Source organism: Ictidomys tridecemlineatus, chromosome 5, assembly GCF_052094955.1.
Source record: "Ictidomys tridecemlineatus isolate mIctTri1 chromosome 5, mIctTri1.hap1, whole genome shotgun sequence".
Classification (NCBI taxonomy): Eukaryota; Metazoa; Chordata; class Mammalia; order Rodentia; family Sciuridae; genus Ictidomys; species Ictidomys tridecemlineatus.
The window spans coordinates 5,245,082-5,268,280 of NC_135481.1; the positions used below are offsets into that span (position 1 = coordinate 5,245,082).

General features: G+C 40.8%; 1 protein-coding gene across 4 annotated transcripts in view; it reads right to left on the bottom strand.

The window, feature by feature from the left end:
- Cyfip1 (cytoplasmic FMR1 interacting protein 1) overlaps window positions 1–5,747 on the bottom strand; it is an 89,231-nt gene extending 83,484 nt beyond the window's left edge. For 2 of the 4 annotated variants that reach the window (XM_078049116.1, XM_078049115.1), the window contains exon 1: window positions 5,596–5,747. The gene's annotated coding sequence lies outside the window, so the exon portion shown is untranslated. The remainder of the gene's footprint in view (window positions 1–5,595) is intronic. The other 2 variants (XM_078049117.1, XM_078049118.1) reach the window with 1 other exon arrangement.
- Between the last annotated feature and the right edge of the window lie 17,452 nt (window positions 5,748–23,199).

Consider the following 23,199-nt stretch of genomic DNA (forward strand, 5'->3'; position numbering starts at 1 on the left):
AACTTAGTGAGACAATGTCTCACAATAAAAAATAAGATAAATAAGATGGGAAACTAGACATCTACACACGAAACAATCAAGTTGGGCCATTTCCTTACACTACTTACAAAAGTTAACTTGGCTAAGCAGGTAGCTCTGTGGGAGATCTCAGCATGATCCAGGCCCTGGGTTCCATCCCTAGCACCTACACCCTCAAAAACCAGTTAACTCAAAACACATCAATACTTAAACATAATTACTAAAACTATACTTCTCTCAAGAAGAAAATACAGGAGAAAAGCTTCATGACATTGGATTTAGTAATGATTTCTCGGATATGATTCCAAAAGTACTGGTAACAAAAGAAGAAGAAAAAAAAACAGTAAAGCAAAATAAATCAAAAAATTTTGACCATCCAGGGCAGTATTAAGAGCTGGATATGGGGGGGACACACCTGTAATCCCAGTTACTTGAGAGACTAAGGCAAGAAGATCACTAGCCCGAGGCCAGCACTGACACCTTAGCAGGACCTGTTTCAAAATAAGAAATGAACCAAAAGGGCCTGGGTTGTAGGTCAGTAGCAGAATGTCCCTGGGCTCAACAACAAAAACAAAAGTGTGAATAGATAACCCCCACAATGGGAAAAAAATATTTTCAAATCATCGATACATAATTAATAAGTCCTAAATTCAACAATAAAAACAATCAACTCAATTTAAAAATGAGCAAAAGACTTAAATAGACATTTCTTCAAAGAAAATGTACAAGAGGCCAATAAACTCAGAAAAAAATGTTGAATATCACTAAACCTATCAAAACCCAAACTGGATATCACTTCATCCTCACTAGGATGACTTTTATTTAAAAGAGAAAGAAAAGAAAAACCAACAAGAAGTGTCTGCAAGGATATAACAAAATCAGAACCCTTATGCACTGTCGGGAATGTAAAATGGTAAAGCCACTCCGGAAAACAGAATAGCAGGTTCCTTAAAAAAAAAAAAAAATATTGAATTACCACATGATCTAACAATTCCATTTCTGCTATGTACAAAATAAATAAATAAATAAAGGTTGGTGAGGGAGAACAGGCTCTCAAACAACAATTTTCATAGCAGCACTATTCACAAAAACTAAAAGGTGGAAACAGCCCAACTGTCCATGGATGGATAGATGAACAAGGAAACAAAATGTGGGTATGTAATGCTTTTCAGCCTTGAAAAGGAATGACATTCCAAACATGCTACAAAATGGATGAGACTTAAAAAATATTATAGTAAAAGAAATAAGTAGAAATTTTTAAAAATATTACATGATTCTACTCACATGAAGTACTTGGAATAGTCAAGTTCATAGAGAGACACAAGACAGAATGGAAGTGGGAGAAAAGGAAATTATGACTTAATGGGTTCAGCGTTTAAGTTTAGGATGATGAAAAAATGCTAGAGACAATACTGATGGTTGCACAACAATGTAAATCTATTCAATGCCACTACACTCCAACAAAAACTGGAGTTTTTCATGTCAATTTCATGTTTTGTATACTTTGTCATAGTGGGAAGAAAAGTCAGGTGGGTGGTTCCCCACGTTTGTTTTTTGGTGTGTTTTTGCTTTATCTTTTGCAGTGCTGGAGAACATATCCAGGGCCTCATAGACTCTGGTTTAGTGATTACTGTTGGAGCAGGCATTGATAGGAGACAGAGAAGCGTTCTTGTCATGACCTAACTTGATCTCCCCTGCCAAAAGTCTCTGTTGTTTCTCCAGATGGTCTGCTGGGAGCCCCACTGATGCTAGTGAAGCAGATCAAAAGCCAGAATTCAGATAGGTGCCCAATGGGGGTGCTGAGAGTGGTCCCTAAGCATGCATGTCCCTTTCTAACCACCACGGATGAGCAGATCAGCAAGTGCCTGAGGGCCTGACATTTGGGGGATGGTATTTGGCAACTTTTTTCTAATTTTTAAACTTGGAGTGTGAATTCAAAGTCTGGCTCTGCATATAACCTTTGGCTCCTACCTCATCTGTGTCACTTCTTTATCCACAAAGTGGGAATAATAATTGCACCTGCTTTGGAGTGTTGTGAGAACAATTAGCACATGAACTACTGAGAATATGAGTCAGCAAACTACAGACCACTGCCTCTTTCTGTAAATAAGTTTTGCTGGCACACTGCCACACCCACTCATTATGCGTTGTCCATGCTGCTTTGATGCTGCCACAGAGACCAGATGGCCCACAAAGCCTTAAAAATTCACGATCTGGACCTTTACAGGAAAAGTAACCCTGGCTTAGAATGAAGCCTGTAACATATGATGTACTCAAGAAATGTTAGCTATTGCTGAAACCCAAATTCACCTTCAAAATCACAAATTTGAGTACATGGGGCTGGGGATGTGGCTCAAGTGGTAGCGCGCCCGCCTGGCATGCGTGCAGCCCGGGTTCGATCCTCAGCACCACATACAAACAAAGATGTTGTGTCTGCCGAAAATTAAAAAAAAAAAAATAGATGTTGAAAATTTTGAAAAAAAAAATTTGAGTACATGCACCAAGATACAGACATAAGCATCAATTAGAGTGGTGAAAAAAATAGTAAAAAATAATAGTGTCAACTAACAGAGACATGAAACAAATTATAATACATCTACACCATGGAATATAGTCACGTGCTGCACAGTGACATTTCAGTCAGTAATCTTGGTCTCCTAAGATTGAATCACCTACTAATGTCTGCAGCTGTCTACTTTAGGTAATTACACTCCGTGATTTTGCATAGTGATGAAATGCCTAACAATACATTTATCAAAACATATCCCCATCAGTAAGCAATGCATGACTATAATATACTGTTATTAAAAGTGGAAATCTCAGGGCTGAGGTTGTGGCTCAGAGGTAGAGTGCTCGCCTGGCATGCGTGGGGCACTGGGTTCGATTCTCAGCATCACATAAATATAAAATAAAGATACTGTGTCCACCTATAAATAAAAAATAAATATAAAAAAATTTTTTAAATGGAAATCTGTGTGTGTATATATATATATATATATATATATATATATATATATATACACACACACACACACACACACACACACATCAAAGTTATGGTATAGATATAAGGTGCCCCCCAAAAGCTCCTCTTAATTTGGGAATATTCAGATGTAAAATGATCAGATTATGATTACAGGTCAGTGTAACCTAGTTGGCCCATCCTGGTTTGAATGGACTGACTGGATAGTAACTGTAATCAGGTGGGGCATGGCAAGAGGAGGTCATCTACCTCCTTGAAGGATCATTCTTCCTGGGGTCCCTCCCTGCCTGCGCCCTCTCTCCCTTTTTCTGCTTTCTTGCTGCCATGAGGTAAACAGCTTTCCTCCTCTGGGTCCTTCCTCCATGAAGTAGCCTCACCTTTGGCCCAGAGCCATAGAGTTAGCCATCTATGGACTGAGGTCTCTGAAACCATGAATCCCAAATAAACTTTTCCTCTTCTAAGTTGTTATTGTCAGGTATTTTGGTCACAGTGATGAGAAAACTGACTAAAACAACCAACATTTAAGGATTTCCAAAATCTTTAAAGAACTGAACATCATTAAGTGAAAATGCATGATATCTCACTGTTACCAAAAATACGGGGGGGGGGGGGGGAAGAGAGAGAGAGAGAGAGAGAGAGAGAGAGAGAGAGAGAGAGAGAGAGAGAGATATGAAGTTGTAAGGTAATGTTACTTAGCTTTTTTAATGAGCTGGAGTTTGCAATTTTCCTTAACACTTAAAAATACCATATTAGTCTCTCTTCCAAGATGCATCCTAGAACTACACTTTTCGAACCCTTCTATCTTTACAAAAATCCTTAGGGTCAAACTAGAATAGGGCTGAATCTACAATGCAGACTGAAAGACTGTATATGACCTCCTGGAAAAAGCAAATAGCAATGATCAGTGATGGCCAGAAGTTGAGGACAGGTAGAGGCTGACTACAAGGGACACCTGGATGGATATTTTGGGAGAGAGAGAACTGGTTCTGCATCTTGACTATAGTGGCAGTCACAGAACTCTATGCATTCGTAAAACTCACTGTACACCATAACATGAATTTTGCCATATGTAAATTTAAAAATAAGCACATACTCAAAAACACAGGGAGCGGTTTTTTCTTTGAGCAACTTATCAGCATGAGAACATACATACTGACCAGGAAATGTGTCCTCCACAACTCCAGTGTTTGCCTCAGTCCCTTGGGATGCATTAGGGAAAGAAAGTAACAGGGAATCCTATATCACTAGCACAGTCTTCCTACTGAATTCTTAACAATGTGTATCTGTCATGGCTCACATTTATCTAAAATGGATTTAGTTCTTTCAAGCTCTGTGCCTGTGGATCTAGGCATGACATGGAAATCCATTAGCAACCTGCAGGGCTAAGGGACGGCAGGTGTGGGACCCTCACTGATCTAGGCAACACCACTCCTTAATGTAAGCCTGCTGATGATTAACCCACTGGGGCTTCACAGCAATATCACCAAATCGTCAAGGACAGCAATCTGAGCCAGGTATCAGGTAGCACTGCAGCTTCAAACACGGATTTTAACTAAGGCATCTTATTAAAAGACAGCCAAGAAATACCATTGAACTCACGACGCTGAAAAACACTGTCCGATGTGAAAAGCAGTAAGTATCCGCTACTCGTAGAAGATACACATTCCACAGTCTCATAGAGGAGATCCATCAATACCGCGTTTAATAAGCAATTGCTATCTATACCATTCACATTTAACCACAGAGTTGACATCGTCTGGATGCCTCCTCTCAGTTTAAAAACGCTCCTTAAACCCCAAATCCAAATCACTCTCCCCCTCTTTCCTCACACCCACAATGTGCTGCAAATTAAGCGCACGCATCTCAGGCTTAAAATACACAATTCAGCATGGCTGTGCCGAGCAGCGCTGCCCACGTAACAATCCGGTCTCCTTAACAAAGCCCAAAACTCATCTCTCCAAGAATCTGAGAATGGTTTCGCTGGACCACAGTCTCCCTCCTCTCCTCGGAGGCTGGCACAAAGCAAAAACGGGTTCAAGACGGGTGGCATGACTTTAGCCCAAGATTTGCAATCAGTCCGCTCCTTACTTTCCAACAATAACAGGCAAAACACCAATGTGTCCCTTCACCATCGGAGCTCTGCCACGTGCCCGGGACGCCCGATCCAAGATCCTGGGGCGCGGGGCCCGGGGTTTGGAGACTCGGGGGCTGGGGCGGGGAGTCCAGGGTGCGCGGGGACGGGTTGATTTGTGGACTTGAGCACTGGGGACCCCGGGGCCCGGAGATTCTGGAACGCGGGGATTCAGGAGGGAATGCAAGAGCCGGCGTGCAGAAGCCCGCGATCGGGGGTCTTGGGCGACCCGGGACCAGGAGTTCAGGAGCTGGCGAGCGCGGGCCGGGAGACGCGAGGCCGGAGGCCGGGCAATCCCGAGAGGCCGCGCTGCCGGGGAGGCCGCGCACCCCGGACGCCTTCGGGGCTCCTGCCCGGCCCCGCCGCGCCCAGCCCAACCCAGCCCAGTCCAGACCGGGTTCCGAGAGCGGCCCGGACACCACCGAAGCCGCGGACTGGGAGCGGGCGCAGCGACGATCCTCACCTGGGTCCGCGGCGGCGGTGGCGGCGGCGGCGGCTCGGGGGTCCCGGGCGGGCCCTGGGAGTTTTCCTGCCCGTGTGAGTCACTTGGGCGGGCCGGGAATGCGCCAGGAAACACCCGGCCTCCTCCCCTTCCTCCCGGGGCGGGTGCTCTCCCGGCTCGGCCCCTTCCTCCTGGCGCTCCTCCCTCCGCGCTCGGGCCGCGGCCCTGTCCGCTCCCTCCTCGCGGCCGGGCGTTCCCCGCCACCCGGGAGTCCCCTGGATGCGACCGGGGAAGGAGTCTTTGGAGCTTCTTGCCGCGCTCTCCGCACTGCTGTCCCAGGTGCTCTCCCGAGTGAGAGCCCGGACCGCCACCTACTGGCTTAGGTGACCTCAGCTTTCACGGGACCGTGGTTGTTTGCGGGTGGGGAGAGGAGCAGGCGGGAGGCTCCTCCTCGGGAGCCGTCTCCTCGGCGCGCAAAAGGAGCGAGGTTCTGCAGCCTGTCTCTGCTGCCCAGGGTCAAGGCGGTGGGTGGGATGAGCTGCCAGGGCGCACACTGCTGGAGAGAAGGCCAGCACACCTGCCGCAGGTATTCGCTGCCAGGGCCACCTAAGAGAAAAGGGCCCCATCGGGCCCCTGCAGTGATCGCATTTGCACAACCCCTGTAGCTCTCTGCGTGCCCAGACTTGTGGGAATGGCTGACAAAAGAAAGCCTGACTTGAACTAGTTTCAAAAAGCAATTTTGAGAGAGGCCAGTAAAGTAACAAATATCCTATGGAAAGCTGATTGGGGTGAGCTTGTCACAGTCTCAGGAGAAAAACTGCCCCAAACTCCCTACCCACAAGCTCCCTCCTACAGCACTCTCCCTTCACTCCCCATCCCAGTTCTGAAGGAGAACAATATGATGAGCACCAGGCGTTTTAGAGTCCGCCCACAAGAGGATGAATTACTCACTGGCTCTGTTCTGGACAAGACAAAAGGTTGAATCCTGACCGGTTGAATCCTTCCACTTTACCTAGAAGCTCCTGGAGGTTCCTTACACTCCCACAAATGGGTGACTGTCTGAATGCTGGGCCACACATTTTCCAATCAGCAGATTACTATTTATCCTTGAACAGGGCTAACCCTCGAAGTTAAATTTTGAAGATTTTTTACAGTGTAGGTGGAGTGATGGAACACAAATTTGTGATTTTAAAATATTGTCATCCCTAAGGAAATAAAAAATAAGAGGCATTCTGAAAATGCAAAAGAGGAGATAAATAGGATACTAAAATATACTCAATTCAGAAAAAGGCAGGAAAGGAGCAAAAAACACATGGGACAAATAGAAACAAAGAGCAAGCTGTTAAACTTAAAGCCAGCCATACTAATAATTGCATTAATTGTGAGTGGATTAAACACTGTGATTAAAAGGCAGAAATTGTCACACTGGATAAAAACAAACCCCAAACATATGTTGTGTAAAAGGGACATAAGTTTTAAATATAAGGACACAAAGAGGCTGAAGTTAAAAGATGCAAATTGATCTACCATGCATACACGAGTCATAAGATAGAGCAGCTAGATTAATATCTCAGTAGACTTTCAATCAAATGTACCACCAAAGCCAGGTGTGGTTGTGCACACCAGTAATCCCAGTGACTGGGGAGCCTGAGGCAGGAGGATCATGAGTTCAAAGCCAGCCTCAGAAACTTAGTGAAGCTCTAAGCAAATCAGTAAAGCCCTGTCTCCAAAAATAAAAAGCGTTTTTTCTATACCATAGAGATTAGTGCTCTATTTGATGTGTGAGGGATAAAGTTTTGTTCCCAAGATATAGCCTCTCTATTCACCTCACAGATTGTTTCTTTTGCTGAGAAGTACTTTTTAGTTTGAGTCCATCCCATTTATTGATTCTTGATTTTAATTCTTGCGCCAAAGGAATCTTATTAAGGAAGTTGGGGCCTAATCCCACATGATGGGCCTACTTTTTCTTCTATTAGATGCAGGGTCTCTGGTTTAATTCCTAGGTCCTTGATCCATTTTGAGTTGAGTTTTGTGCATGGTAAGAGATAGGGGTTAAATTTCATTTTGTTACTATGGATTTCTAGTTTTCCCAGCGCCAGTTATTGAAGAGGCTGTCTTTTCTCCAATGCATGTTTTTGGTGCCTTTGTCATGTAAGATAATTGTAATTTTGTGGGTTAGTTTCTGTGTCCTCTATTCTGTACCATTGATCTACCAGTTTGTTTTGGTGACAATACCATGCTTTTTTGTTACTATTGCTCTCTAGTATAGTTTAAGGTCTGGTACAGTGATGCCATCTACTCAAAAAAAAAAAAAAAAAAAAACCTCTTCCTGCTAAGGATTATTTTAGCTATTCTGGGTCTCTTATTTTTCCAGATAAACTCAAAAAACTAAGCAACAAGAAAACAAATAACCCAGTCAATAAATGGGCCAAGGACCTGAACAGACACCTCTCAGAAGATGATACACAATCAGCGAACAAATATATGAAAAAATGTTCTAGAAATTAGAGAAATGCAAATCAAACCTACTCTAAGATTTCATCTACTCCAGTCAGAATGGCAGCTATTTTGAAGACAAAAACAATAAGTGTTGGCAAGGATGAGGGGGAACAGGTACACTCATACACTGCTGGTGGAACTGCAAATTGGTGCAGCCAATATGGAAAGCAGTATGGAGATTGATTGGAAAATTAGAAATGGAACCACCATTTGACCCAGCTATCCCACTCCTCAGTCTATACCCAAGGGACTTAAAAACAGCATACTACAGGGACACAGCTACATCAATGTTTATAGCAGCACAATTCACAATAGCTAAACTGTGGAACCAACCTAGATGCCCTTCAATAGATGAATGGATTTGAAAAATGTGGCATATATACACAAAGGAATTTTACTCAGCAATAAAAGAATAAAATCATGGCATTTGCAGGTAAATGGATGGAGTGCTAAGTGAAGTTAGCGAATCCCAAAACACCAAATGCCAAATGTTTTCTCTGATGTAAGGAGGCTGATTCATAGTGGGGTTGGGAGAGGGAGCATGGAAGGAATAGATGAACTCTAGACAGGGCAAAGGGGTGGGAGGGGAAGGGAGAGGGCAAGGGGGTAAGAAAGATGATGGAATGAGATGGACATCATTACTCTAAGTACACGTATAAAGACATGAATTAGTGTGAATATATTTTGTATACAACCAGAGATATGAAAAATTGTGCTCAGTATGTGTAATAAGAATTGTAATGCATTCCACTGTCATATATAAATTTTTAAAAATTAATTTAAAAATAAATAAAAAACATTGTACCTGTGACTGATAAAAAATAAAAAATAAATAAAAAGGGGTGGGCATGTGGCTCAGTGGTTAAGCCCCCCACCCCCCAGTTCAGTCCTCAGTACCAAAACAATAAGCAACACCAGAGACAAAAGGGACACTTGGTCATGATAAATGAGTCAATTCATTAAGAAAAAATAATATTTAGTATGTATAAACACCAGATAAACTTTGAACTACTTGAAAAGTTGATATAATTAACAGAAGAAATAGGCACACTATTAGTAATTGATAGGTCAGGCTGACATAAAAATAAGTAAAGGTAAAGAAAAATTTAAGAGCAATTAAGATATTTGACCTAAATGGTACTTCCACAGAACACTACAGAATACATTCTATGAAATGAAACATGTTTACATCCTACTGAAAACTTCCAGCTATTGCTAAAAGGAATCATTAAGTTGTCAAACATACCTAACAGTTGTGAAATACACTATATTGCTAGGAAGTAAAACAAATTTCAGTCAATATAAAGGGTTGATAACATAAAGAACCTTCTATGACCACCATGAAACTACACCAGAAAGGAATAATAAAAAGGTAACTTTGAATGCTCAAATATTAAAGAGTTAAACATTATACTTCTAGCAGGGTACAGTAGCACACACCTAGAATCCCAACATTTCTCCAGAAGCATGATCCAAATATAAACCTTTCCTCCTCAAAGTTTGAGGCCAGACTGGAAACCTAATGAGACACTGTCTCTAAATAAATGAAAAGAGCTGAGAAAGTAATTCCATTCAGTGGTAAACCACCCCTGGGTTCAATTCCTAGTACAAAAAAAAAAAAATCTAAATATCCCATCAATTTATTTTATTTTTTTTTATTTTCCTGTGTAAGTCTCTATTTCTTTTTTTTTTAATTTTTAATTTTTTTATTGGTTGTTCACAACATTACAAAGATCTTGACATATCATATTTCATACATTAGATTGAAGTGGGTTATGAACTCCCAATTTTACCCCAAATGCAGATTGCAGAATCACATAGGTTACACATCCACAATTTTACATAATGCCCAATTAGTAATTGTTGTATTCTGCTACCTTTCCTATCCCCTACTATCCCCCCTCCCCTCCCCTCCCATCTTCTCTCTCTACCCCATCTACTGTAATTCATTACTCTCCTTGTTTATTATCCCATTCCCCTCACAACCTCTTATATGTAATTTTGTATAGCAATGAGGGTCTCCCTTCATTTCCATGCAATTTCCCTTTTCTCTCCCTTTCCCTCCCATCTCATGACTCTGTTAAATGTTAGTCTTTTCTTCCTGCTCTTCCTCCTTGCTCTGTTCATAGTTGCTCTCATTATATCAAAGAAGACATTTGGTATTTGTTTTTTAGGGATTGACTAGCTTCACTAAGCATAATCTGCTCTAGTGCCATCCATTTCCCTGCAAATTCTATGATTTTGTCATTTTTATTGCTGCATAATACTCCATTGTGTATAGATGCCACATTTTTTTTTATCCATTCATCTATTGAAGGGCATCTAGGTTGGTTCCACAGTCTAGCTATTGTGAATTGTGCTGCTATGAACATCGATATGGCAGCATCCCTGTAGCATGCTCTTTTATGGTCTTCAAGGAATAGTCCTAGAAGGGCAATAGCAGGGTCAAATGGTGGTTCCATTCCCAGCTTTCCCAGGAATCTCCAAACTGCTTTCCAAATTGGCCGCACCAATTTGCAGTCCCACCAGCAATGTACAAGAGTACCCTTTTCTCCACATCCTCGCCAGCACTTGTTGTTGTTTGACTTCATAGTGGCTGCCAATCTTACTGGAGTGAGATGGTATCTTAGGGTGGTTTTGATTTGCATTTCTCTGACTGCTAGAGATGGTGAGCATTTTTTCATGTACTTGTTGATTGATTGTATGTCCTCCTCTGAGAAGTGTCTGTTCAGATCCTTGGCCCATTTGTTGATTGGGTTATTTGTTATCTTATTGCCTAATTTTTTGAGTTCTTTGTATACTCTAGATATTAGGGCTCTATCTGAAGTGTGAGGAGTAAAAATTTGTTCCCAGGATGTAGGCTCCCTATTTACCTCTCTTATTGTTTCTCTTGCTGAGAAAAAACTTTTTAGTTTAAGTAAGTCCCATTTGTTGATTCTTGTTATTAACTCTTGTGCTATGGGTGTCCTATTAAGGAATTTGGAGCCCGACCCCACAATATGTAGATCGGAGCCAACTTTTTCCCATCAATTTAAAAAAAATCAACTTTTACTGTTTTGTGAATAGAAAAATAAACACTGGTATTTGTCTCTGGGTACTTTTCTCAAAGAAAAGAAAAGAAATAACTGTGAAATTTAGAAAAGATGGTAAAATGAATGAACAACAATAATAAAACACCCATATTTGTGAGATGCCACTAACAGGAACATATTATTATATATCAAATGCAAATATCAGAAAACAAGAATAGTTTGAATTAATGTTCTAAACTTCTATCCCCCAAAAAAGTTAGAAAAACATGAGCACAGGAGGCTGAGGCGGGAGGATCACAAGTTCAAGACCAGCCTCTGCAACTTAGTGAGACCCTGGGGAGGTATCTCAGTAAGAGAACACCACCGGGTTCAACCTCTGAGACCACAAGGGAATTGCATGAAAAATTTTATGGCAATATATTTAATGACTTGGAAGAAATTGATAAGTTTGTTGAAAAACATGACTTCCCAAATCTGACACAAGAAAAAATAGAAGGGGCTGTGCTGGATCCCCAATGCAGAAGGTGAGGGGGATCTAAACAGTCTCATATTGGAAAAGAAAAAAGGATATACAACTTAAAACCTTCTCACAAGGAAAAACCGCAAGCCTATGTAGCTTCACTGGTGAATTCTAGCAAACCTTAAATAAAAAAAAACAAAAGTCGTTTTACAAAGCCTCTGTAAATAAAATAGAGTAGTTTGGGCATGAGGAGACACAAATCAATGTCACAGAATAGTGAGAATAAATCCCTTCCACATGGCAATTAGTTTGCAATAAAGACGCAAAAGGAATTCCATGGTGGGTCTGGAATGTCCCCCAAAAGCTCATGGGTTGAAGTCAGTGCAGCAGTGTCCAGAATGATTAGATCTTGAGGTCTGCAACCTGTCAGTGGATGAATCTACTGGATGGATTAATAACTTGAATGGATGACTGAGGAGAGGTGGGGCGTGGTTAGGGGAATTAGGTCCTTGGGAGTATGTCCTTGGGAACTATATCTTGTCCCTGACCCCTTCTCCTCCTCTCTTTCTCTCTCTCTCCCTCCCCACCTCCTCCCTCTCCTTCTCTCTCTCTCTCCCCTTTCTTTCTTTCCCTCTCTACTTCCTGGTGCCAAGAGCTGAGCAGCATTTCTCTGTCACCCCCTTCTGCCATGATATTCTACCTGGTTTCAGACCCAGAACAATGAAGCTAGTTTACCACGGACTGAAATCTCCAGAAGCATGATCCAAATATAAACTTTTCCTCCTCAAAGTTGTTTGTGTCAGGTATTTTGATCACAGCTTCAACAAAAAGCTGACTGATGGAAAAAGCAGAGTCTTTTTTTTTTTTTAATGATGCTGGAATAACTGCAAAGCTGTGTTAAAAAACTGAACTTCTTAGGGCTGGGATTGTGGCTCAGCAGTAGAGCACTCGCCTAGCACGGGCGGGACCTGGGTTCGATCCTCAACACCACATAAAAATAAAGGCATTGTGTTGTGTCCATCTACACCTAAAAAAATAAATATTAAAAAAACTGAACTTCTACCCCAACGCCATATACAACAGTTAATTTGGTATGGATTATAGAGCTAAATTTGAAAGCTAAAAATATAAAGATTCTAGCTGGGTATGGTGGCACACACCTGTAATCCCAGCAGCTCAGGAGGCTGAGGCAGGAGGATCATGAATTCAAAGCCAGCCTCAGCAAGGATGAGGTGCAAAATAACTCAGTGAGACCCTGTCTCTAAATAAAATACAAAATAGGGCTGGGGATGTGGCTCAGTGGTTGAGTGCTGGGAATTCAATCCCTGGTACCCTACCCCCCCAAAAAAATGTATATATAAACATTCTAGAAGAAAACATAAGAGAATATTTTCACAATCTTGGAGTGGAGGTAGAAAAAGATATCTTAGATCAGAAAAGGTACTCACCATTAGGTAAGGAAAAAAAATGATACATTGATCAAAATTTTAAAACTTCTTAACAAAACACAATGTTGAGTAAAAAAACCAATGGATATAAACTTGAAAAAACTGAAAGCAGAATCTTGAAGAGATATTTGTACACCCATATTCACAGCAGTATTATTTATGACAGCTAAAATGTGGAAGCAACCCAAATGTCTCTTGACAGATAAACGAATAAAGAAAATGTAATCTATACATACTATGGAATAGTATTAAGCCTTTAAAAGGAAGAAAATTGTCACACAAGCTACCACATGAATGAACCTTGATGACTTGCTGTTAAACAAGATGAACCAGTCACCAAAAATCCCATACACTCTATGATTCCACTGATAGAAGGAAGTTAGAGCAGTCAAATTCACAGAGGCAAAGAGAAGAATGGTGATTTCCAAGGGCTTGGGAGTGAAGAATAGAGTTATTGTGTAATGAGTATAGAGTTTCAGTTTTGCCAAAGTGTTCTAGAGATTTGTCACACAGCAATATGAATGTGCTTATCACTATTGAACTGTATACTTAAAAATGATTGAGATGGTATATTTTATGTTATGCGTATTTTACCACAGTTAAAAATAAAGCATTTGAGGGGCCGGGGATGTGGCTTAAATGGTAGCACGCTCACCTAGCATACGTGAGGCACTGAGTTCGATTCTCAGCACCACATAAAAACTAAGTAAAAATATTGTGTCCACCTGAAAACTAAAAAATAAATATTAAACATTTTAAAAAATAAAGCATCTAAGGGTCTGGGTTGGTTGTGGCTCAGTGGTGGAGCACTTGCCTGGCACATGTGAGGCACTGGGATTGATACACAGCATCACATAAAAATAAATAAATAAAAGTATTATGTCCATCTACAGCTATATATATTTAGAATTGTGTTTGCAGCTGCCGCCTGCCTCCCCGCAGTCGCTAATGCCAGTGCTGCTTCTAGCTTGCCGAGCTCCAGCCGAAAGAGAAACCGGGTAAGTAAGGAGGTCCGTCTACCAAGGCTTGTACAAAGTAGATAGCTGTCAGATCCACCCGTGGTAAAGCACCCAGGAAACAACTGGCTACAAAAGCCACTTGCAAGAGTGCGCCCTCTACTGGAGGGGTGAAGAAACCTCATAATTATAGGCCTGGTACTGTGGCACTCTGTGAAATTAGATGTTATCAGAAGTCCACTGAAGAACTTCTTGAAATTCTTCTTCAACAACTTCTTCTCCTTCTCCTCCTCCTCCTCCTCCTCCTCCTTCTTCTATTGTAGATGGACACAATATCTTTATTTTATTTATTTATTTTTATGTGGTGCTGAGGATAGAATCCAGTGCCTCACACATGCTAGGCAAGCACTCTGCCACTGAGCCACATCCCCATCCCAGAAGTCCACTGAACTCTGACTCACAAACTCCCCTTCCAGCTTCTGGTGCAAGAAATTGCTCACGACTTCAAAACTGCGCTTCCAGAGCATAGCTATTGGTGCTTTGCAGGAGGCAAGTGAGGCCTATGTGGTTGGCCTTTTTGAAGACATCAATCTGTGTGCTATCCATGCCAAACGTGTAACAATTATGCCAAAAGGTATCTAACTAGCACACCACACACTTGGAGAACGTGCTTAAGAATCACTATGATGAGAAACATTGCATTCTCAAAAAAAAAAAATTGTTTTCTCTTCTTCCTGTTATCAGTAGTTCTGAATTTTAGACATTTTTTCCCATGGGGTCAAAATTACCTAAGTATTTGATTGCAAGTGGAAAAATAGGGGACCGAAATCAGGTATGGCTGTTTCTCCGTTTTCATGTGTGTGTGAATTTTTAATATAAATGTGGGGAGTAAAGCATTAATGCGAGTCAAAGTGCTTCAGTGAACAAGTTTCAACAGTTCAACTTTATAACAATTATAAATAAAACTGTTAAATTTCTGGACAATAACAGCATTTGTATTTTTTTTTTTTTGTACTGAGGATTGAGCCTAGAGGTGCTTAATCACTGAGCCACATCCCCAGCCCCTCTCCCCCTTTTTAATAAGGTTATTTTTTATATACCTTTGTTTTATTTATTTATTTTTATGTGGTGCTGAGGATCAAATCAGGGCCTTGCACATGCTAGGCGAGCACTCTACTGCTGAGCCCCAGCCCCAGCCCCAGCCCCTAGCCCTTTTTATATTTGTATTTAGAGACAGGGTCTCACTGAGTTACTTAGGGTCTTGTTGAGAGAGGCTGGCTTTGAACTCAAGATCCTCCCGAGCAGCTGGGATTACAGGTGTGCACCATGATGCCCGGCTGGATTTTTTTAAACAAGTAAATTTCTTTTTGATGGCAACTAAACGGTGTTTGTAGCATTTTTATCATATAGTAGATTCCTTCCATTCACTTTGCTTTTCTGAGTTGTCCTACATGCCAGTACATGTTTTTAATATTGTTTGTTTTCTGTGCTGTTCCTGTAAGTTTGCTATTAAAATAAACTAAAAATAAAATAAAATAAAGCATTTAGCTGGGCGTGGTGGCCTACACCTGTAATGCCAGTGGCTTGGGAGGCTGAGACAGGAGGATCCCAAGTTCAAAGCCAGCTTCAGCAAAAAAGCAGCTCTGCAGGCTGAGGCAGGAGGATCATGAGTTCAAAGCCAGCCTCAGCAAAAGCGAGGCACTAAGCAACACAGTAAGATGCTGTCTCTAAATGCAATACAAAATAGGGCTGGGGATGTGGTTCAGTGACCAAGTGCCCCTGAGTTCAATCCCTAGTATCATAGAAAAAAAATTAAAAATAAAAATTTGAGCCAGGTGAGTGCCTGTAGTCCCAACTACCCAGTTGCTTAGCCGAGAAACTCAAAGCTTGCCTGGGCAATATGGTGAAACCACATCTCAGAACAAATAAATAATTTAAAAAATAAAAATAAAAAGTTTAAATATTAAAAAACAACACTTTTTTTAAAAAGGAAAGATCAACTGATATTAGTATTACAAAACTCAAAATTACCATGGAATTCTTTTTTTTTTTTTTTGTATTTGGGATTGAACCCAGGGGCACCCTACCTCTAAGCTACATCCCCAGCCCTTTTTATTCTTTTTTTTTTTTAAGAGCATTTTTTTAAAGAGAGAGAGAATTTTTAAAATATTTATTTTTTTTTTAGTTTTCGGCAGACACAACATCTTTGTTTGTATGTGGTGCTGAGGATCAAACCTGGGCAAGCCGCATGCATGCCAGGTGAGCTCGCTACCGCTTGAGCCACATCCCCAGCCCCCCCTTTGTATTCTTTATTTCGAGACAGGATCTCACTAAGTTTCTCAGGGTCTTGGTAAATTGCTGAGACTTGCCTCATACCTGCAATTCTCCTGCCTCAATCTCCAGAGTCATGAGTACAGGTGTGTGTGCTACAGTGCCCGGCGAAATTATCATGTTATTTACCTGACATAAAAAATCATGCTTGGGGGCTGGGTATGTGGCTCAAGCGGTAGCACACTCGCCTGGCAGCGTGCGGCCCGGGTTCGATCCTCAGCACCACATACAAAGATGTTGTGTCCACCGAAAACTAAAAAAATATTAAAAAAAAAATCATGCTTGGGGCTGGAATTGTAGCTCAGTGGTAGAGTGCTTGCCTAGCACAGGTGAAGCACTGGGTTCAATACTCAGCATCACATTAAAAAAAAAAAAGCATGCTGTACGATACCATCTGTATGAAACTATGATACACAACAGTAATCAATGGTGATAGAAGTCAGAAGTGTTGGACCTGGAAAGGGAGTGGGAGTGGGGTAAACTGAAAAGAGGGATGTGGGAATTTCTGGGGACTTGGAAATGTTCTATATCTTTATCAGGCTGATATTTACACAGGTGTATTATATTAGTTAAAGTTCAACCAGAAAACTAAAACTCTTAGGAGCTTTAGAGTAAAAGATTTATTACCAGTAACCCGGCTGATGGGCTGAGGAGGCTGACCAGGCAAGTCTGCAATCTGGGAAGATATTAGAAAGCATGACTGGAACTTGGCACAAGCTAAAGCTAGTGTCCTCTGTGAGGTTTCCTTCAGGGCCATAATTACTACAAATAGTGGGTCTGATAGGCTTAGAAAAAGCTCCCCTGGGATACCCATGATACCCATGTCAAATGCGGGGTCTGAAAACGTCAATGCTAGAGTCTCAATGCTGAATTTCATGTATTGAAACCTAATCACTAAGGTGATGGTATCAGGAGGCAGGACATTTTGGTAAGTGATTAGGTCACGGGTTGAAGCCCTCATGAATAGGAGTAGTGCCCCATAGAGCTGTCTTGCCCCTCCCTCTGCCACGTGAGACACAGTGAGAAGGTCACCCATGGACCAGGAAGTAGCCCTTGCCAGACACTGAATCTACTGAAGCCCAGATCCAGGACTCTCCAGACTCGGCACTGTGAGCAATAAGCATCTGATGTCCAATCTAGGTTATTTTGTCAGAGTAGCTGGAATAAATATGACAATAATCTTATTTGGGGAAAAAATGGTCTTTGCTGGTATAATTAAGTTCTTGAGATGGGATCATCCTGGATTATCCAAGTGGGCTCTAAATCCAATAACGAATATCCTTACAAAAGAGGAACCGCAGTCACAGAATGCCAACCGCCACAGGAACTGCAAGAGGGAGACCAGAATCTCCCTTAGAGTCTCAGGAGGGAGCATGGCCCCTCTGACACCTTGATTTTTGACCTTCTATCCTCTACAACTTTGAGAAAATAAATATCTATTGTTCTAAGCTACTATCATGCTTATATGTTAAAGTGGCTATAGGAAACTAGCACAGTGGCTTAAAAGGACCCAACTTTATTGTATTACAGTTCTGTGTTCCAGAAGTTCAACTCGAGCCTCACTGGGCCACAGTGGATACCTGTCATCCTGACTGCTCTAAGAAGCATTCATCTCCTTGCCTCTCCCAGGTTCTAGATAGAGGCTGCTCACATTCCTCCCCACTGCCCTGAGTGAGTCTCCATCTTCAGAGTTAGGGTTTAGCTTCTCTCTCATGCTGTTTCTGTCATCAGATCTCTCACTGACTGTCCTTCTGCCTTCCCTTCCACCCTTAGGAACACTGTGACAGTATCCCCCTCAGCCACATAATCCAAAATGACTTCTTGTCTTAGTATGTTTTGTGTTGCTATAACACAACACCCAAGACTGGTGTACTGATGCTAGGACCCCAGTCACCCTTGTTCCAGCTCATGGGCAGTGGTTTCACATCAGGAAAAGAAAGCCAAGAGAACTTCAGACTGATGCCCACCTCTGCAGAGCACTAACCAACTAGGATGCAGAATGTTGTCCCAGCCTTACAACGTATTGCCACCTAGCTGGCACCCTGAATCTTCAAAAGACCATCCCATTATTCTATAAAGCCAGTTGCTCCAGGAGGGTGGGAAGCATGGTAAGACTAGCAAATTCCATGAGCATGAGCCTGTTACTGCTCTTTCTTTGCTGTGTAGCAAGTTCCTAAATCAGAAGTAACGCTGTGTAGATTACCATGTTGGTGGAAGAGAAGTGGGGCCTCGAAGCCAAAAGCCCATGGGAGGAGTGCGACTTGCTTTTTATAGACTCCAGTCCATGAAGCTCCAGGGGAAGGCAGGGAAAGAGAAGACAATGCGTTAGTTGGAGTAGGGACCATGGGCACCGGGGGCACAAAGCAAATGATTTCAACTAATTTTTACATGTTTCTCTCCTGAGTCTAAGGAATGTACTATAGGAAAATTGGGTCCCTGAATTTTCACAAAATTTATTTTGTATCCTATGACAGTCAAATATCTTATGAATAAGTCTAGAATAGTTGCTTCTGTGCCAGCCACAGAATTTATTAGTTTTTTCTCATGTTTTCCATTTTATTTTTTAAATTTGTTCTCATTAGTTATACATTTATAGAATGCATTTTAACACATAATACATATATTAGAATATAACTTTTTTCTGGGTATACATGAGTAGGTTCACACCAGTCATGTAGTCATATAAGCATATAGGGTAATAATGTTTGATTCATTCTACCATCCTTCCTATTCCTTACCCCCTCCCATCTTGTCACTCCCCTCTTGTCTAATTCAAAGTACCTTTATTTTCCCCCAACCCACCTCCCCCTTGAATTAACCTTAGATTCCAACGCCAGCTGCCCAGGGGTAGAGTTATGGGCAAAAACTGATAATTATTAAATTAATAAGATGGCACAGAAGTTTGTCCTTCACTTTGAGAGCTTTGAAAAAACTTTCTCACAATAAATCCTTTTAATGATATAATCTATATAATAAACGTGCTGAGCTGACTCGTTGTTACACTCCATCCGAGTGTGGTGCCCACCAGGTCCCAGCTTTTGCTCCATTCGTGTGTCTGGTTTTTTTTTTCCAATCCCCCATTGCCCCTCCTCTGTTTTTCTGAATCAACCCTCTTGCAGGTCATGACACCCAGCCTATTTTTATTTTTAAATTTTGAGACAGGGTCTGTCTACATTGCTTAGGGTCTTGCTAAGTTGCTGAGGCTGGCCTTTAACTTGCGATCCTCTGCCTCAGCCTCCTGAGTCACTGGGATTACAGGCATGTGACACCACACTCAGCTTCCCTTCTATTTTCATGAAGTCCTTTTTCCCCTCTTCCCTCTGTAGCTTCCATATGAGAAAAACATATGATCCTTGACTTTCTGAGTCTGGTTTACTTTGTTTGCTTTTTATGGAGGTGAAATTGAAAAATTAACCACTTCAAAGTGAACGATTCATCAGCATTTAGTTCATTCACAATATTGTGCAACCATCATTCTATCTAGTTCCGTACTCTTCTCATTACTCCAGAGGAAACCCGTACCCATTAAGCAGTCACTATTCTTCCTTCGCTGGCTCTTGACACCTACTAGTCTTGCTTCTTGATTCTATGGATTTACTGAATATTTCCTACAATTGAAGTCATATTACACAATCTTTTGTGTTTGTCTTCTTTCACTTAAGATAATGTTTTCAAGGTCCCATCCATGTTGTAACCTGAATATGTCTATTTTTATGGATGAATAGTATTCTATTGTATGTACATGCCTCAACTTATCCATTTGCCCATTAATAGGCATGGATCATTCCAATTTTTGGCCACTGTGAATATTGCTTCTTGAATATGTGTAAAAGTGTTTTCTTAAGTACCTGTTTCAATTCATGAGGGTATACATCTAGGAGTAGAATTACTACTGTATATGGTAATTCTATGTTTAAATTACCGAGAAACACACTGTTTTCTCAATGGCAGAACCCTTTTATATTCTTTCACAATGAATTAAGATTCCAATTTCCCCACATTCTTGCCAACTCTCCATCTTTTAAAAATCATAGCCATTGTTATAATATGAACATCTTATTGTGGTTTTGATTTGCATTTTCCTTATTGGTTTATGATGTTGTGCATCTTTTCATGTGTTTCTTGACACTTATATATCATTTTTTTGAGAAATTTGTTCAAAATTCTTTGCCTATTTTAAATTGGATTGCTACATCTTTTTGCTTTTGAGTCATAAGAATTCTTTATATTTTGGATCCAGAATGGTTTCAGATATATGATTTACAAATATTTTCTTCCATACTCTAGTTTTTTTTTTACTTTCTTGATGTATTATATACAGTTCTTAGTTTTCATAAGTCCAGTTTATGTATTTTTTTTCTTTTCTTGCTTGGGCTTTTGGTGCTATATCTAAAATTCATATGAATTGGGACTGTTTATTCACTCATTTCTCTTGGATAAATACCTAGGAATGGGATTGCTGCCTGATAAATACATATTTAACTTGATTAAGAAAAAATAGAAACTTTTCTGTATTCTCTGTAGCATTCTGCATTCCTACCAGCAATGTATGAATGTATCCTCCACATCCAGGATAACATTTAATATTTACAGTTATGTTTTGTTTGTCACTTTTGTAGGTTTTGTGGGTGCATAATGGCATCTAATTGTACTAATTTCCTTTTCTTTTTTCTTTTTGGTACTAAGGATTGAACCCAGGGTCTTGTACATGCTAGGCAAATGCTCCACCACTGAGCTATACTACCTGCTCTGTTCTGAAATTTTGAACATTACTTTTAATTTAAAAAATTGAGGTATAATATATATGTCCTGAAATGTACAGATCTGAAACCTGCAGTTTAATGAGTTTTGTCAAATGTGTATACCTGTTGTATTAATTAGGTTTTTGTCGATATGACCAAAATTCCTGACCAGATAGATGAGGAAAGGTTTATTTATTTTCAGTTTCAGTTCATGTTCAGACAACTCCATATAGCTCTGGGCCTGAGGTAGGGCACAGCATCATGGCAGAGGGCATGGTAAAGGAAAGGCGCTCACCTCCTGGCAGCCAGCAAGCAGAGAGAGAGCAAGATGCTAAGGGTATAGGATAAAATCCCCAAGGGCACAACCCCAATGATCTACCTCTTCTGGCCACTGCCCGCCTGCCTACAACTACTGCCCATTTAGTTCCTTTAAGTTATTAATCCATCAAATGGATTAATCCACTGATTAGGTTAGAGTTGTCAGAATTTAATGACTTTACCTCTGAACATTCCTGCCTTAACACTGGAGCTTTTAGGGGACACTCATATTCAAACCATAATACCTGTATAATCAGTAAAGAGAGAGAACTTTTCCATCACCTCCACACCATTCCCTGGCCTCTTTTCAGGTACCATGTTATGCCCACAGGCAACCACTATTCCAATTTCTAACACCATAAACTACTTTTAGGGTTGGAGCTGTAGCTCAGTGGCAGAGTGCATGCCTAGCATGTGTGAGGCACTGGGTTTGATCCTCAGCATCACATACAATAAACAAATAAAGGCATTCTGTCCATTTACAACTACCAATTTAAAAAAAAACTAGTTTTACCTGTTAATTAACTTCTTACAAATGAAATAATATATATCATTCTAAGTCTGGCTTTCTTTTGTCCATCACAAAGTTCCTTTTTTCGGTGGGGGGTACTGGGGATTGAACTCAGGGTCACTCAACCACTGAGCCCCATCCCCAGCTCTATCTTGTATTTTATTTAGAGACAGGGTCTCACTGAGTTGCTTAGTGCCTTGCCATTGCTGAGGCTGGCTTTGAACTCGGGATCCTCCTGCCTCAGCCTCCTGAGCTGCTGGGATTACAGGCGTGTGCCACCGCACCCAGCATGAAATTTTTGAAATTCATCTATGTTGTTATGTGTGTCAGCAAGGTTACTTTTCATAGCTGAATTATATCCCAAGGATGTACAATATGCTTATTCATCTACTACTTCATGGCCATTAGATGGGCTTCCAGTTTTTTGCCATAATAAATATCATATATAAATCTTTATGTGCATTTTTCTGTTTCTCTGTGATGAATATCTGAGTGGAAATGCTGCTTATTGGAGGTAGATATATTTTATAAGGAATTGTCATATAGCCAGGGACAGTGGCACACGTATAATTCCAGCAAGTGGGGAAGCTGAGGCCAGAGGATGATAAGTTCAAGGTTAGTTTCAGCAATTTAGCAAGGCCCTAAGCAACTTGGCAGGACCCTGTCTCAAAACAAAAAAATAAAAAGGGCAGGGGATGTAGCTCAGTGGTAGAGTGCTCCCAGGTTTAATCCTCAGTATCACACATGCACACACAAAAAGTGTGTACCATTTTGTATTCCCACTAGCAATATATGGTTTCCAGTTATCATGGACTCAAAATGTACTCTTTTGATTTATGCATTTATCATTACAGTGTCTTGCTTCATCTCCCCACCATGCCTTTTGAGACTAACAAAATGGGTTTTGAACTTAAAGCTTTCTCTTGGGGACATCTCTCAAAATCCCAGTTCAGCTCATTTGGTTGTCAGCTTTACCTTTTGGTCCTTTGAGGTCAGTTAAGGATCTAAGGGAGTTTATATGCAGATCTGGGGGCTTCTCTTAATTGCAGTTCTGAAGTTCATCTTCTAAATCCTTAGGCCAATGACATCAGTGCTTTGTATACTGAAAATTGGCTTAAAGGAAGAATCATATGGATGTGATTCTTACCCATTGTGGTTATGTTTTTCCAAGGGGTAAGACCCTTCATTTTATGCCTAATTTTATTGATTCTCTAATGTTTTAAATATTTGGTTCAGAGGTTATCATTATTGACATAAAATTTAATTCAATACATACTACTCTGACATTAATAGAATCTATAATATTTTTGAATACTTTAAAGATATTC